Consider the following 12416-nt stretch of genomic DNA (forward strand, 5'->3'; position numbering starts at 1 on the left):
AAAAATAATCTAGTTTTTTGGGGTTTTTTTTTTTGCTTGCTTGTTTCCTTGTTTATTGATTATTTTTCTTTCTTTTCCTAAAGCATCTCTTCCTCTTCTTCCCTTGTCCTCTATCTTGAATTTGTTGTTTGTTTGTCCACCGCCTAAGTCAAAGTGAGGAAGGCTGGGCTGGAAAGAGCTGTGTTGCCACACAGATTGGGTAGACTCCTGTAGCAGCCTTTAATACTTCTCAGCTGCCAAACTGGGTGTAGTAGCAGAAATAACAACAAAAGTCAGACTGCTCAGCCTGCTATTTCACCAGTGCAGTGCGCAGTGAATGCTTTCTTCATGAGCCATCTGCAAAGCTAGGTCTGAGCAGTGTCATCTTTCCCACCCTGCTCTACACATGTCCATCTGGCCTACTTTCCCCCTTTGGGAATGCCTAGCATTTTTAATCAATGCCAATTGATTCCAGATTAAATGTGGCTGTGATGCACAAGATAAACAAGCAGTTAAGGGTAGAATGTCAGTGTTTGAGCTTTCTGTATGGATTTCACTGCCTTGATCACTTAAAACAAGAACAGTTGGATTCAGCTGAAGGAAGGACCATTCATTTCTTAACCAAAAAGTAAGACTCAGGAAACAAACTTGGAAAGGACTGTGACCAGAAACAAATTGTGTGATGGATCTATCAGTATGATAAATTAATAATACAGTCATACTAGACAGTGAATGGAAGCATCTATGTTAAGAGGCTGATGAGCCGAGTTTTGCCTATCCACTGGTCATTTATGAGGAGCTAAGTCATATTTTCAATGTACTGAGTTTGTGTGGTACCTGTTTTTGGTAGCAGGGGACCCGCAGGAATAACCTCTGTGAGCAGAGTCCCCTCAGCTGCCCCATGTCAGATCAGAGCCAGCCCCAGCTGCTCCACAAGGGATGCACCACTGCCCAGAGCCCAGCCATGAGTGACGCTCGTTGTGCCTCTGTAAGAGCAGATATAAGAAAGGAGAAAACTGCTGGGCAGCAGCAGCTGGGAGAGAAGAAGACAAATGTGAGAAAAACAGCCCTGCAGCCATCAAGGTCAATGCAGAAGGAGGGCAGAAGGTGCTCCAGGCACAGAGGGAAGTCCATTGGGGATCAGCTTGGGAAGGACAAGAAATGTGCCTTCTGGTCTTCAGCTCTCAATTACCTCTACTGTTATTTTTTTTCTTTCTTTCTACCAGAAAGAAACCTTTCTAGGCCTATCTACTTGTGCACGTATTTCTTTAATTGCATGCAACTGTATGCTTCCTAGTTACAATTTTTGGATGGTTTTTTTCCCCTTCATGTTTTCGTTGAGTTCACCCTCAATATTTTCTTTCTAACATTTTCTTTATGTCGCTGTTGCTGAAGCTGCTGTCAGTTCCCAATTTACAACTTAGTATTATTTTACAAAATCAGTAGGGCAATAGGGATTTTTTGTTTTTGCTTTTGCTTTTGTTTTTGTTTGTTTGTTTCTTTTAATCAGGAACAATCCAGCTTCAGTCTTCTACAGAGAAGAAATGAAGTTATTGAAGGATAGTTATAACTTTGGATTTTTTTTTTGCTGTTTGAGCTTTTTTTCTTTCAGGAGAAAAAAAAAAGATCTGAATGATCTTACTTAACAGTAAGATTCTCTTTGTGCAAATAGAGAATTTGTAGGGATAAAATAAATTTGTGTAACAGTGTGCTTGTTACATGTTTTAATTTGTGACGTGCAGTGATAAAAAAATAGTTATGATTTTTCTATGGAGAGTTGTTCTGAGAAAAGCATTTAAAAGCAGAACGAAACAGTGCTTTGAAGCTTATGTTACTCCTAAGCTAAGAACCCAGAGCTTGATTCTTACAGAAAACCATTAAATTGATGATAGATTTAAGCGATGTAGGACCATTGCTTCTACTTCCATTTGAGATACAAAATGCAGATTCAATCTGAGATTTCACCATTAAATGAACGAACGAATGACTAACTGGCATGACAACTGAAAAGGTTTATTATTCACACACTTTATTTCCAGAGCCATTAAATAAATAGAGAGATATAAATAAATAAAAGCACTTGAGAACAGTGAAGGTTTATTACTCAAAACATCTTCCAGAACTATGTGCCTATGGGCTCTCAACTTACGAACCTGTAACTGGTGCTGCTCTCCTTGCTGTCTGCAGTGGGTCCCATGCTGGGGTGCTGGCTGGCTTATCACCCATATGACCTGTGAGAGGTACAGATGCAACTTGGGCTGTACAGGGCTGGCTGGATCTGCCTGTCAGGTGACATCAGCATGGCCACTGTGGAGGATGAGGTAAGAAGGGTCCCAGGAACCCACTGCTCTGGTGATTGTGGAAGGATATGAATAGAAAATGCTCTGTGATGTGTTCTGGTTGGGCCAGCTGTAAAACTGGGTACCATGAAAGGTGGAGGATCAGAAGTAGCATCCGAGGTCTGGCTGCTGCTTGGTGACAGCAGGGATGGCAGGCAGAGGCTGACTCTTCTCCCTCTCTTTTGCTGCAGCACTATCTGGAAGGGTTGGAGCAGTGCTGGCTTGGGTGGTTGTTTCCTTCAAATTTGCAATATTCTGTGATTCTGAGTCTATATTGCTCATAACAGCAATGGGTGAGTAATCTCCCCTTCTTTATCTCAACCCTTAGCTCTTTTTTCATAGCATTTTCTATGCCAGTTCCTTTGAGGAGGGGGAACAAGAGAGCAATGTGGTAGAGTTTAATTGCCCATTAGTGTGAAAATATCACAGTCAGAACCCTCTTTATTATTTTATATTGCTTCATGAATTTCTGTGTCTAGCCTTGGTTGCATTACTTGCATTACATAGTTCTGCAGCCCTTTCTTCTAATTTTGTAGCACCACTTGATATCAATCTCAGGATTCAGAGCCAACATCTTCACTTCTATCCCAGGAAAAAACTGACATATCCCGGATCCTAATATTTCTAGTCATCCTTTCTGATAAGCAGACTCAGGTACATTTGAGTACTCTTACACTGACTTAATGAGCACACTTATTTTGTAAAATACTCTTTTCTCAGAGGAATGCTTTTGCAGTGTGGGTCTTCAGCTTGTGTTTTCTGCAATTTTGGTACATCAGTTGAACATCTAGAGCTTCAGTTTGCAAGGGTAGCTTTTATGTGTTTTTATGCATTGTCCCAGCAAAAGCATGGGGAAACGGCATAAAATCCCTCACTGTTATCTTCTGTGTGAATTGTGACCTATGTATTTTCCCACTTTTATACTGCACCCTGACCTTCTATAGATAGTGTTGATGAGGTGTCTTTCGTCTCTGCTGCACCTTGGAGTTTATATTTAGCATCTCTGCACATAAACACATCCTGTTCCTTGCCATCCTTGACACCCACCACAAACTTCCTCTGCCTTTGTCAGTGTCAAGCTCCTTCAAACAAACACTAGCTATTTTAGACACTTTTAACATTTATTTTTGCAGAACCTGACAGCGCGCCTGCTTGCTCTGTTTCCCAGCAAAATGTTCCCACAGATGTGTTGTTTACTAAAAAACATTCTGATGCTTGGCAAAGCAAATCCTGCCTGTTCTTTTCATCTGATCCATTGATATGGCAATTCTGCCATGCAGGTGGTATGTCTGTCTCCCTGGTTATCCAGAGGGATGCCATAAATATGGACATAGGAAATGGCAGTGCACAGGAGGTGGCCACTACTACTACCAGTACTTGAAAGTGTTTGGAGATCCAGCAGACGATCCACAGAAGCCCATATATCATTTTGTGCTGAGGAGCTGCTCACCATGATATGAAGACTGGTTTAACTGAATGTTCTGTCCCCCATCGTCAGAGGGGAAACTAATGGTAAAGGCCAGAAGGTAGAAAACTAATGATCTTACTTTGTGTTTATTGCTATGTTTCTGTAATCTACTTCTGTGGAGCATTTAGAGGACATGTGACATTGTCCTCGAACTCTTTCAGATGAATATGTTTCCTCCCAAGAATCAGCTCATGCACTTTTTCACTAATTTCAAGATAGTTTATAGCAGATTAACTACCTACATACAGCTTTGGTGCTTAACTTCTTAAGCAGGACACTGATGATAGTAAGAATAACAGAGCACTTATATTTCCAGAAGCTTACTCTATCACTGAGGGAGTTAGTATAAGCTGGAATTTTGCTCTTTAAATTTATTCTTGTCTTGTTTCATTTCTGATGTGTTACTTTAATGAGATGCCAAGTCCTAGCAGTGCTAACGTCACTAAAATTTCTCGGAGAGGCCCAAGTAGTTCACCTTTCTATTGAGAAGCTATTTCATCTCATGTTTCACTGCTCACCCGAGTTTCCCAAATGTCATATTATTCAGCTTTTTTTCACACCTCTGGACAACTCATCAGCACAGTCATTATCTAGCCTCTTGAGCTTATCTACTTAACACCTCATTAAAAAAAAAAAATATGCTCATCTCATCTCCTCTCACTGCTCTTCACTTGTCAACAAGCCCATTTTTTCCCCGTTTTTCATACACTGTGTTTGGTGCTTTATATTTGTCAGTCATTAGTTTTTACCCTCTGGTGCAGTTTCCTCATGCTGGCATTATTAACTATATAAATTTTAATATATGCCACTGCTTTTTTAGCTTATATTCTGCATCTATATATGATTTTTTTTTTTGCTTATCTCTGAACATGAATGTGAAAGCCAAGGTGTAATAAAATATTAAAGTGTATCCTATATCATTGGGTTTTATTATTATTATTAAATAAGTGGATTTTTTATAGACATAATCCTATTGCTTTGCTGTAGTTATCAAAAATGTTTTGGTTGGACTTTTCACTAGAAATGGTTTTCTTTATTGGCTTGATGATTCAATATTTCTTTAAAGAGCTCATAATTATTTCTGAGGCAAACTTACAAAAAAAAATTTCACAAATAAATATACTGAAGCCATTTGTGGATTCTGCTGTTGTTTGATTGTTTGCTTATGGGAAACAGTTAAAATCAGGGGAAGTTTTTTACTGAGAGAGATGTGAGGTGCTGGAAGAGGCTGCCCGGAGAGATTGTGGATGCCATATAGAGGCATACAAGGCCAGCTTAGTTGGAGTATATCTAATGTAGAACTTGATCTAGTGGCAGGCAACCCTGCCTGTGGCAGAGGGTTTGAAACTTGATCCTTGAGGTCTCTCTTCCAACCCAAGCCATTTTATGATTCTATGATACTTTGAACTTAGTTTATATATATACAGGTAACTGTCGTAGCTGTATTTTTATTCTTTACTGCTCTTCCCTGTGATTTTACTATAAAATGCAAATAGATCCATAAGTGATCTATCTAGATGGAAGTGTCATCAGTGATGTCTTTGACCACGGGGGAACAGCGGGCAAGTGAGTAAATAGTGATATTTCTTTAAAAATATTTTACAATTAGTGACACATCTTTTTTTTTTTTTTTTTTTTTTCTTTTCTTTTTTTTTTTAACTACAATCATTTAATATATTTTCTTCAATACAGGAAAGAGTGACTAAAGTTTTGGGAAACATGAGTGTGTGTTAAATACAGACAAATGGCAGAATCTCTACAGCTGGCCATGGTATGTTTGAGTAGCCAGAAAAATAGCAGTGATATTTGTGGCTGTCATGTGAACAAGAGACCAATGAGATGCCTGAGAAAGTGGAACTTTCTTGTAACTAACAACATTTAATGGCTACTGATAACAATTTATCTTACCACTAGCTGTTGGAAACTTCAACATATTACTCCCTTTGTCACAAATATCAATGACAGTTTTTCTTTGACAAAAAATTTAGGACACGGTTTCTTTTGGCACATTGCCTATATCAGAATAGCAAGAGCGTAGCAAAGTGAACTGAATATTGCAGGACAAGAGAAGAAAATCCTGGACAAAAAAGAGAAGAAGAGTAAAAACATCTCAAAGATGTTTCAAAAGAAATTCAGGGCTCCAATAACTTTGACATCTGGTGATTTATTTTGTTCTTCTAGTAGCTGATATAACGAAATATTTTTATGCAGGAAGATTGCTTTTGGAGGAGATACATTAAACATTTCTTCATTCAGTGTAATGAAACATTAAAGCCATGAGGTTCTAGACACAGACTAGAGTTTTGATTTAAACTGTTGAATTCTTAGTGAAGCTAGTAAATTCCCTAAAGAATTAGCTTAGCCAAGTTATGACTGGAGTACAGGGTTTCTCATGATGATGCTTTGAACCTCAATTTTAAGTTCAGGCATGTATTACCCTTGTTAGCATTAGTGTTACCACCACAGAAGTGCTTTTCAGTATGTATAGAAACAAGGAGGAATAGTACCTTCTATGCCACAATTACAGCCATGTCATTTTTCTGTCTGACTTGGGGCTAGAACTGAAAATCTGTTCTTAGTTTTCAATACTTTTGAGGAAGAACTGCAAAGACAATCTGACTCTGAGGAAGATGATATTTAATTTTTTCATTGTGTTGCCTTATCGTAGGCTGTATCTGCACAGGTCCTGAGTGGGAAAGCATTTAGAAAAGGAAGACACCCCCAAACAGAGGATGTTTTGAGGAAAAAAAAATAATAAAATCATTTAACTCACCTTAGCCACTAAGCGTGTGGAACCTGCCATGAAATCTCCACAGTACTTGAGCATGCCTTTAAATAGTTCCTTGTCATTGTTATAACAGTGACTAATGAAAACAGTGAATGAGAACGATGAAGTGCAATACCATAACTATACCCATCACCTCTTAATTGTACCTGTCTATGCATGTCAACAGTGTCAAAATGGCAACTGTCTTCAGAGAAGCTGTGCCTAGTGGATCCTTTAGATTGGCAATCTATTGAAAACACTTATTTGTTCTTCTTTCTCCTTATCTACAGAGAAATACCTTTAAGATGTCTCATGAGCCAAATCTTTTGCTGAGAGGTCTTAGGTGCACCAGTACAAGAAGTTCACTGTTGTAACTATGCTGGGGCTATAAAAAAGAGAAAAATTATATTAGCACAGGAAATGTCTTCAGGGCTGAATTATTTTTCCTTCCCTGCCTTGTGGAGCTACGAAGTATTATAATGCTATCACCTCAATGCCTTATCTGCCTGTTATTCATAGGAAGGCAGAGGTCACTTCCATATGCACTTTCTGCAAAGAAGCCTGCTATTCTCCCTTACAGTCCTGCAGTCTGAGAGCTGCAGAGGGAAATAGTCTATTTCATCTCCATGAAACACAGATTTGAGCCATCCTTATGTCCTCTAGTGTGGTCCTATGTATATCTTAAGATAGAGTTCTCAACAGACCTAAAAGCATAAGATGATGAGTGTTATTTTCTTCAAAACATCTGCACAATTGTGGCAAGCTTCAAACACTTTTATAGATGAATGAGACCTGAAGGCTTTGACTGAAATTGCAGTTTAGGGTTTATTTTAGCAATTAGATGGAAATAAGCCATACTTCATATACGACATAAAAATCAAATGCCTTCCACATCAGACTGACATCATAGTCTTGGAAGACCTGGTCTGTTTTATGCAACATTGTTTTCTTGTCTCCATCTTTTCAGCTGTGATACCCTGAATGATAAATAAATAGCTAGCCTGCCACGGTGAGAAAGAACATTAACTTTCCATTAGGTAATTTATACTGAATAGAATACATCAAATCACAGTTATATTAATGTATTTTGTACTTATAGGAGTATTTTTTTGAGTTCTATGTTTCCTTAGCTTCAACTTAATAAAGGATTTGAAGAGCAAATGCAGAAATGGCGAAGCAAAGGAATTGTTCCAGAATTACAACTATTTTGATTCATTACCAAAAATTAGGGAAGATCTTGAGCTCCTTGATAGAAAAGCCACAATAATTTGATTTTACGTTGTAAGGAATAGACAGCTTGCTTTGCTCATTTTGGAAGGATTTGGAATGCCTCATTAATAAAGTGAAACTATAAACAAGTTTTTCATTATTACTCGGGACTGCAAAACATCACATTCAGTCAACGAAGTGAACCCACTGATAGAGAACTTGTAAGCATATTTCAATAACATCAAAGGAGAGAATTTTGTAGTACTTACTCACGCATGCTGAATTGTTAATTTTCCTGGAGCTATTTATGATCTATGGGGGCACTGCTTCTTCCACTTTGGCCACATCTACTTGGCTTTTCAGCAACAATGTTCTATCTTGTATCTATTACACTAAAGGTCTACCCTTGTAATGCATTAAAAACCATATGAAATATTCATTAGAAGAGCATGGAAAACAGACACAGGCACTTCTTAGAGCAAATGAAATTCTGATGCCTTATCTGGAATACATGGTGATATTAGTTCCTTAGTCCTTCAAATAGGTCTCTGCATCTCACTAGATTTGAAGGTATTGGAGGATTACCCTTCCATTTCAAAATGCATTAAATAATTCCTCTTTGAAACAATAGATTATGAAATTTATTCTTAAAATACAGTTTTACTGAAGAAAAGAAAAAAGTAAAAGGAAGGCTGGAAATCCAGGGCATTTACAAAAGTACAAAAAGTAGATTAGCACTCCAGACCCACAAATGGTGAAACTATTACAGAGGAAACTGTGGAATTTAATAAACCAATGTTGTGGTTTAACACAGCTGCTCACCCAGTCTCTGCGTGTGAGATGGGGGAGAAAATCAGAAATAAGGTAATAGTGTGCTGTGGGTGGGTGTCTTATCTCATGGGTTGAGATAAGACACACGAGCGCAGCAAAACAAGGAATTCTTTTGCTAATTCCCATTGGCAGGCAGATGTTCTGCCTCTTCCAGGAAAGTCTAGCCCGTCAATTATACTGGTTTCTTTGGAAGACAAATGCCAGCACTCCAAGCATCCTTCCCTTCCTCCTTCTTTTCCCCACTTTTATTGCTGAGCATGATACTATCTAGTATAGGATATCTCTTTGGGGTTAGCTGTCCTGTCAGTGTTCCCTCCCAGCTATTTGTGCACCCACAGCCTCTCATTGGCAACATTAGAAGCAGAAAAATCCTTGGCTATGTGCAAATACTGCTCTGTAGCAACTAAAATGTCACTGTGTTTTCACCGGTTTTTATCACAAATCCAAAACACAGCATCATAAAAGGCTCTACAAAGAAAACTAAACTCTACCCAAGGCAAAATCATGGCATCCAGATGTGATTGCTCCTGCATGACTTTATTCACGTAAGAAGTTCTGATGTGTTACCTTTAAAATTTAAGTCTTGCTTCCACTCTGCTTCATTAAAGGGATTTCTTTTAAAATTAAATACCATTTACCTGTGAGCTAAGCATCTCGAGCTAAGCATGTTCAAAATCAAGCAGCACTTCTTCACTGTGTGGATGAGGGAGCGCTGGCACAGGCTGCCCAGAGGGGCTGTGGAGTCTCTCTCCTCTGAGATAATTGAAATCCATCTCGATGTGGTTTTGGGCACCCTGTTCTGGGTGTTCTGCTTGAGTAAGGGATGGACCAGATAAGCTCCAGAGATCCTTTCCTACCTCAGCCATCCTGTGGTTCTGTGATTCTCTAAACCAATTCCACCTCTTTTTGCACCATGGCAGTAGTGAGAAGGCGACTTGCAGCATCTGCATTATTTGACTGAACGCGATGTTAACATCCTTCCTTTAGTGCAGATCCAGTTGAGTGCATTCATTTGGAATTACATAGCAGCTGTACATTTTACTGGCACGAGTCTGGGATCAGTATTCAGTATTTTCAAATGAGCCTGCTTTATTCCTATGTCACTTATAATTAGCACTGATGTCCCTGCAGTAGCACCTCTAGAACTTCAGAATCTGGATTGAATGCAAGTGAAGAAGACTTTGTGTTGACTGTTTCTATGCTGTACATGTGCTCTGTAGCATTCTTCTGTACAGGACAATTCAGACCAAATAATTTTTCTGTTTGAGTATGCATTGCTGTGTTTAGTGGTTAACCAGATAGCATTCTTCTTCCTGTGCTGCACAGAGATTACTGTATACCTTTGCTTTTGAGAATTTTTTGACTTAAGTCTGAAAGATTTCAGTGCTGTAAGTCCCTTGACACCCAACTGGGTGCGTGGACAGCTAATTTGCTTTTGGCAGTGCATTGCTGCTCACATTAGAAGTTGTTGGGCCCATTAAGAATCTTCCCACATATCCATTTGCTGTTTGAAAGTGTTAGTATGTTAAGAAACTGCCATTATCCACTGAAGTAACTGATTTTGTCATTATTTTATTGTTCAGTCACAAAAATTGTATTTAATGTCACACCCTTTATCTGGTTTCACTCATAGATCTGATTCTTATAAAGTGCAGCATACAACATCATAGTGTAATTGAATTAACCAGAGACCACTGATGCAAGAGCCTGTCTACGTATGAGAATCTACAAAACAGTAGTATCCAAAATACGTATTGCAAAGAGAAGTTGTTTTTTCTTTGTCTGTTTTTGTTTTTTTTCCTTTCTTTTTCTAGGTGGAATGTGGTTTATATAAGGACTCTGTGCAGATTCTCTTATTCCACAAAAAGTGAGACCACACAGGGACTAATTCTAAATGAAGACACCAATACAAACTTATTAACTTCAGCATGTGATCCTAACACATTCATGGCTGCTCTTCTGTCTCTGAATCTTAGTATTGCTTTCTCTTTCCTTCTTAGACAACATTAGATTCAAATTTTTGTGATGTCTGGGAGTTTTACATGGCTGCACTCACCAGGATTTAACTTCAGAGGAGCCAGTTGATATAGAGTCACAGTATGGTTGAGATGCAAAGGGACCTCTGGGTCCTTGGCCCAACTCTTGCTCCAGCAAAATCACCCAGAACAGGGTGCCTAGGCCATGTCCAGGTGGCTTTTGAGGGTTTAAAAGGAAGAGAGTAGATAGCCTCTCTGAGAAATACCTGAATTTTCTACTAACAGAATTTCAGCATAAAGCCAGAGTGTTTTCACATCTTTCTAACTGGGAGAAGTATTTAGCTCAGTCTTTAATTTTGCAGGTGACAGTAACAACAGTTCACTTATTCCTTGTTGACACGTTCTGATTATTTTAGAGGATGTTTTCTGGCTATGGAAACTTGATAAAGCAACTTGAAAAACAATCTGGAAGAACAGGGATTGCCTTCCCATTTGCTGTTGGAAAAGTCTGATTCCTTCAGATCCTCTCAAGGGCTCTGGAAATAGCTTGTGTGACCTCTCAGTTTACTTGCTTGTAACCTACAGAGCATGATAAACTTCCCAGTGGAGCATGAAATTATCTGATATGGACATTTACAGCAACGTAATTGCATGAAATTTATATCAGAGCCTGCTGAGATACAAGTCTTTACTCTTTTTTTTTTTTTTAAACTTCTTTTTTTTTTTTTAATAAATATAAATCTCATTTTTACATGTTGGAATAACAAATCCAGGTTTGACACTTATCTGTGCTACTTGTTTTAATACTTAGACTGGTGAGGCTGGTGATCAGCTTGCTGTGCAGGCCCAGTGTTATCTCAAAAGGCTTTCTTTTTCAATATCCTGAATACTTCTGTGGAGGACATATTTTGATCTGATAGAAATTAAGTGGTCTGTACAGCTGTATAAGCTACTGAACTTAATCCTACAGTGAATAACTTCCCCATCACCTTCCAAGAAATTTCCTAGAGAATTTCTAGAGAAAGCCTGAGGAGTGTAGCATATCCCACACACGTTCTGAGAGTGCTTGTATCACTTTGTCAGTCTGGAGAGGGTATGTAAGGAGGCTTGGAAAAGCCAAGTACCTGAAAGAAGTGGCCATGTCTGTGGTCTGTTATCCTCTTGGGCACTCTTTCTGCTCCCTGCATCTGGTTCTTCTTGTTTCATGTCACTCCTATGTCCCCAGCAGCAGCTTTATCAATGGAATGATGACACAAATAATTCCTGAGCCTGATATTCATATTTCATACAGCTGGCAGTACTCACTGTTCAAAATATTATACTTCAAAAAATAATGAACCAGATCAGACTGGACAATACTCAAAAATTTGGTGCATATGTGGCTCAGGGAATAATCAACCCATCAGTGCCAGAAATGGAACTGGGAACCCATTTATAGGAATTATCTCAGAGCCTCATATATCCAAAGGCATTCCTGGCCATGAATTAATATCCACAAGAAGCTTTACTGTGTCTGTGATTCAGTGTTGTTAAGTTCATAAGAGATGATGGTAATATGTTTCTGGAATCCTAACATCTCATATGCATGAAAGAAATCTTCGTTTATTTTACCTTCGAAGTAGATGCTCCTCCCAGTAAGAGCAGGATTTCCATTTGCTGCCAAAACTCTAAATTCCATAGGTGTAGTGCTGGATGTTGTAGGTTAAGCTGAAGGAGAGAAAATAATTTTTGAGCTGGTGTGCACTGTTTGTGTTATTTTGTAGGAAGGCATTAAAGATGCATGCTTTTTTTAACAAGGAGCTACAGCAATAACTGCATCGAACTCCAGAATCAGCAAGCAGTAGTTT

Source organism: Tympanuchus pallidicinctus, unplaced genomic scaffold, assembly GCF_026119805.1.
Source record: "Tympanuchus pallidicinctus isolate F22 unplaced genomic scaffold, pur_lepc_1.0 scaffold31, whole genome shotgun sequence".
Lineage (NCBI taxonomy): Eukaryota > Metazoa > Chordata > Aves > Galliformes > Phasianidae > Tympanuchus > Tympanuchus pallidicinctus.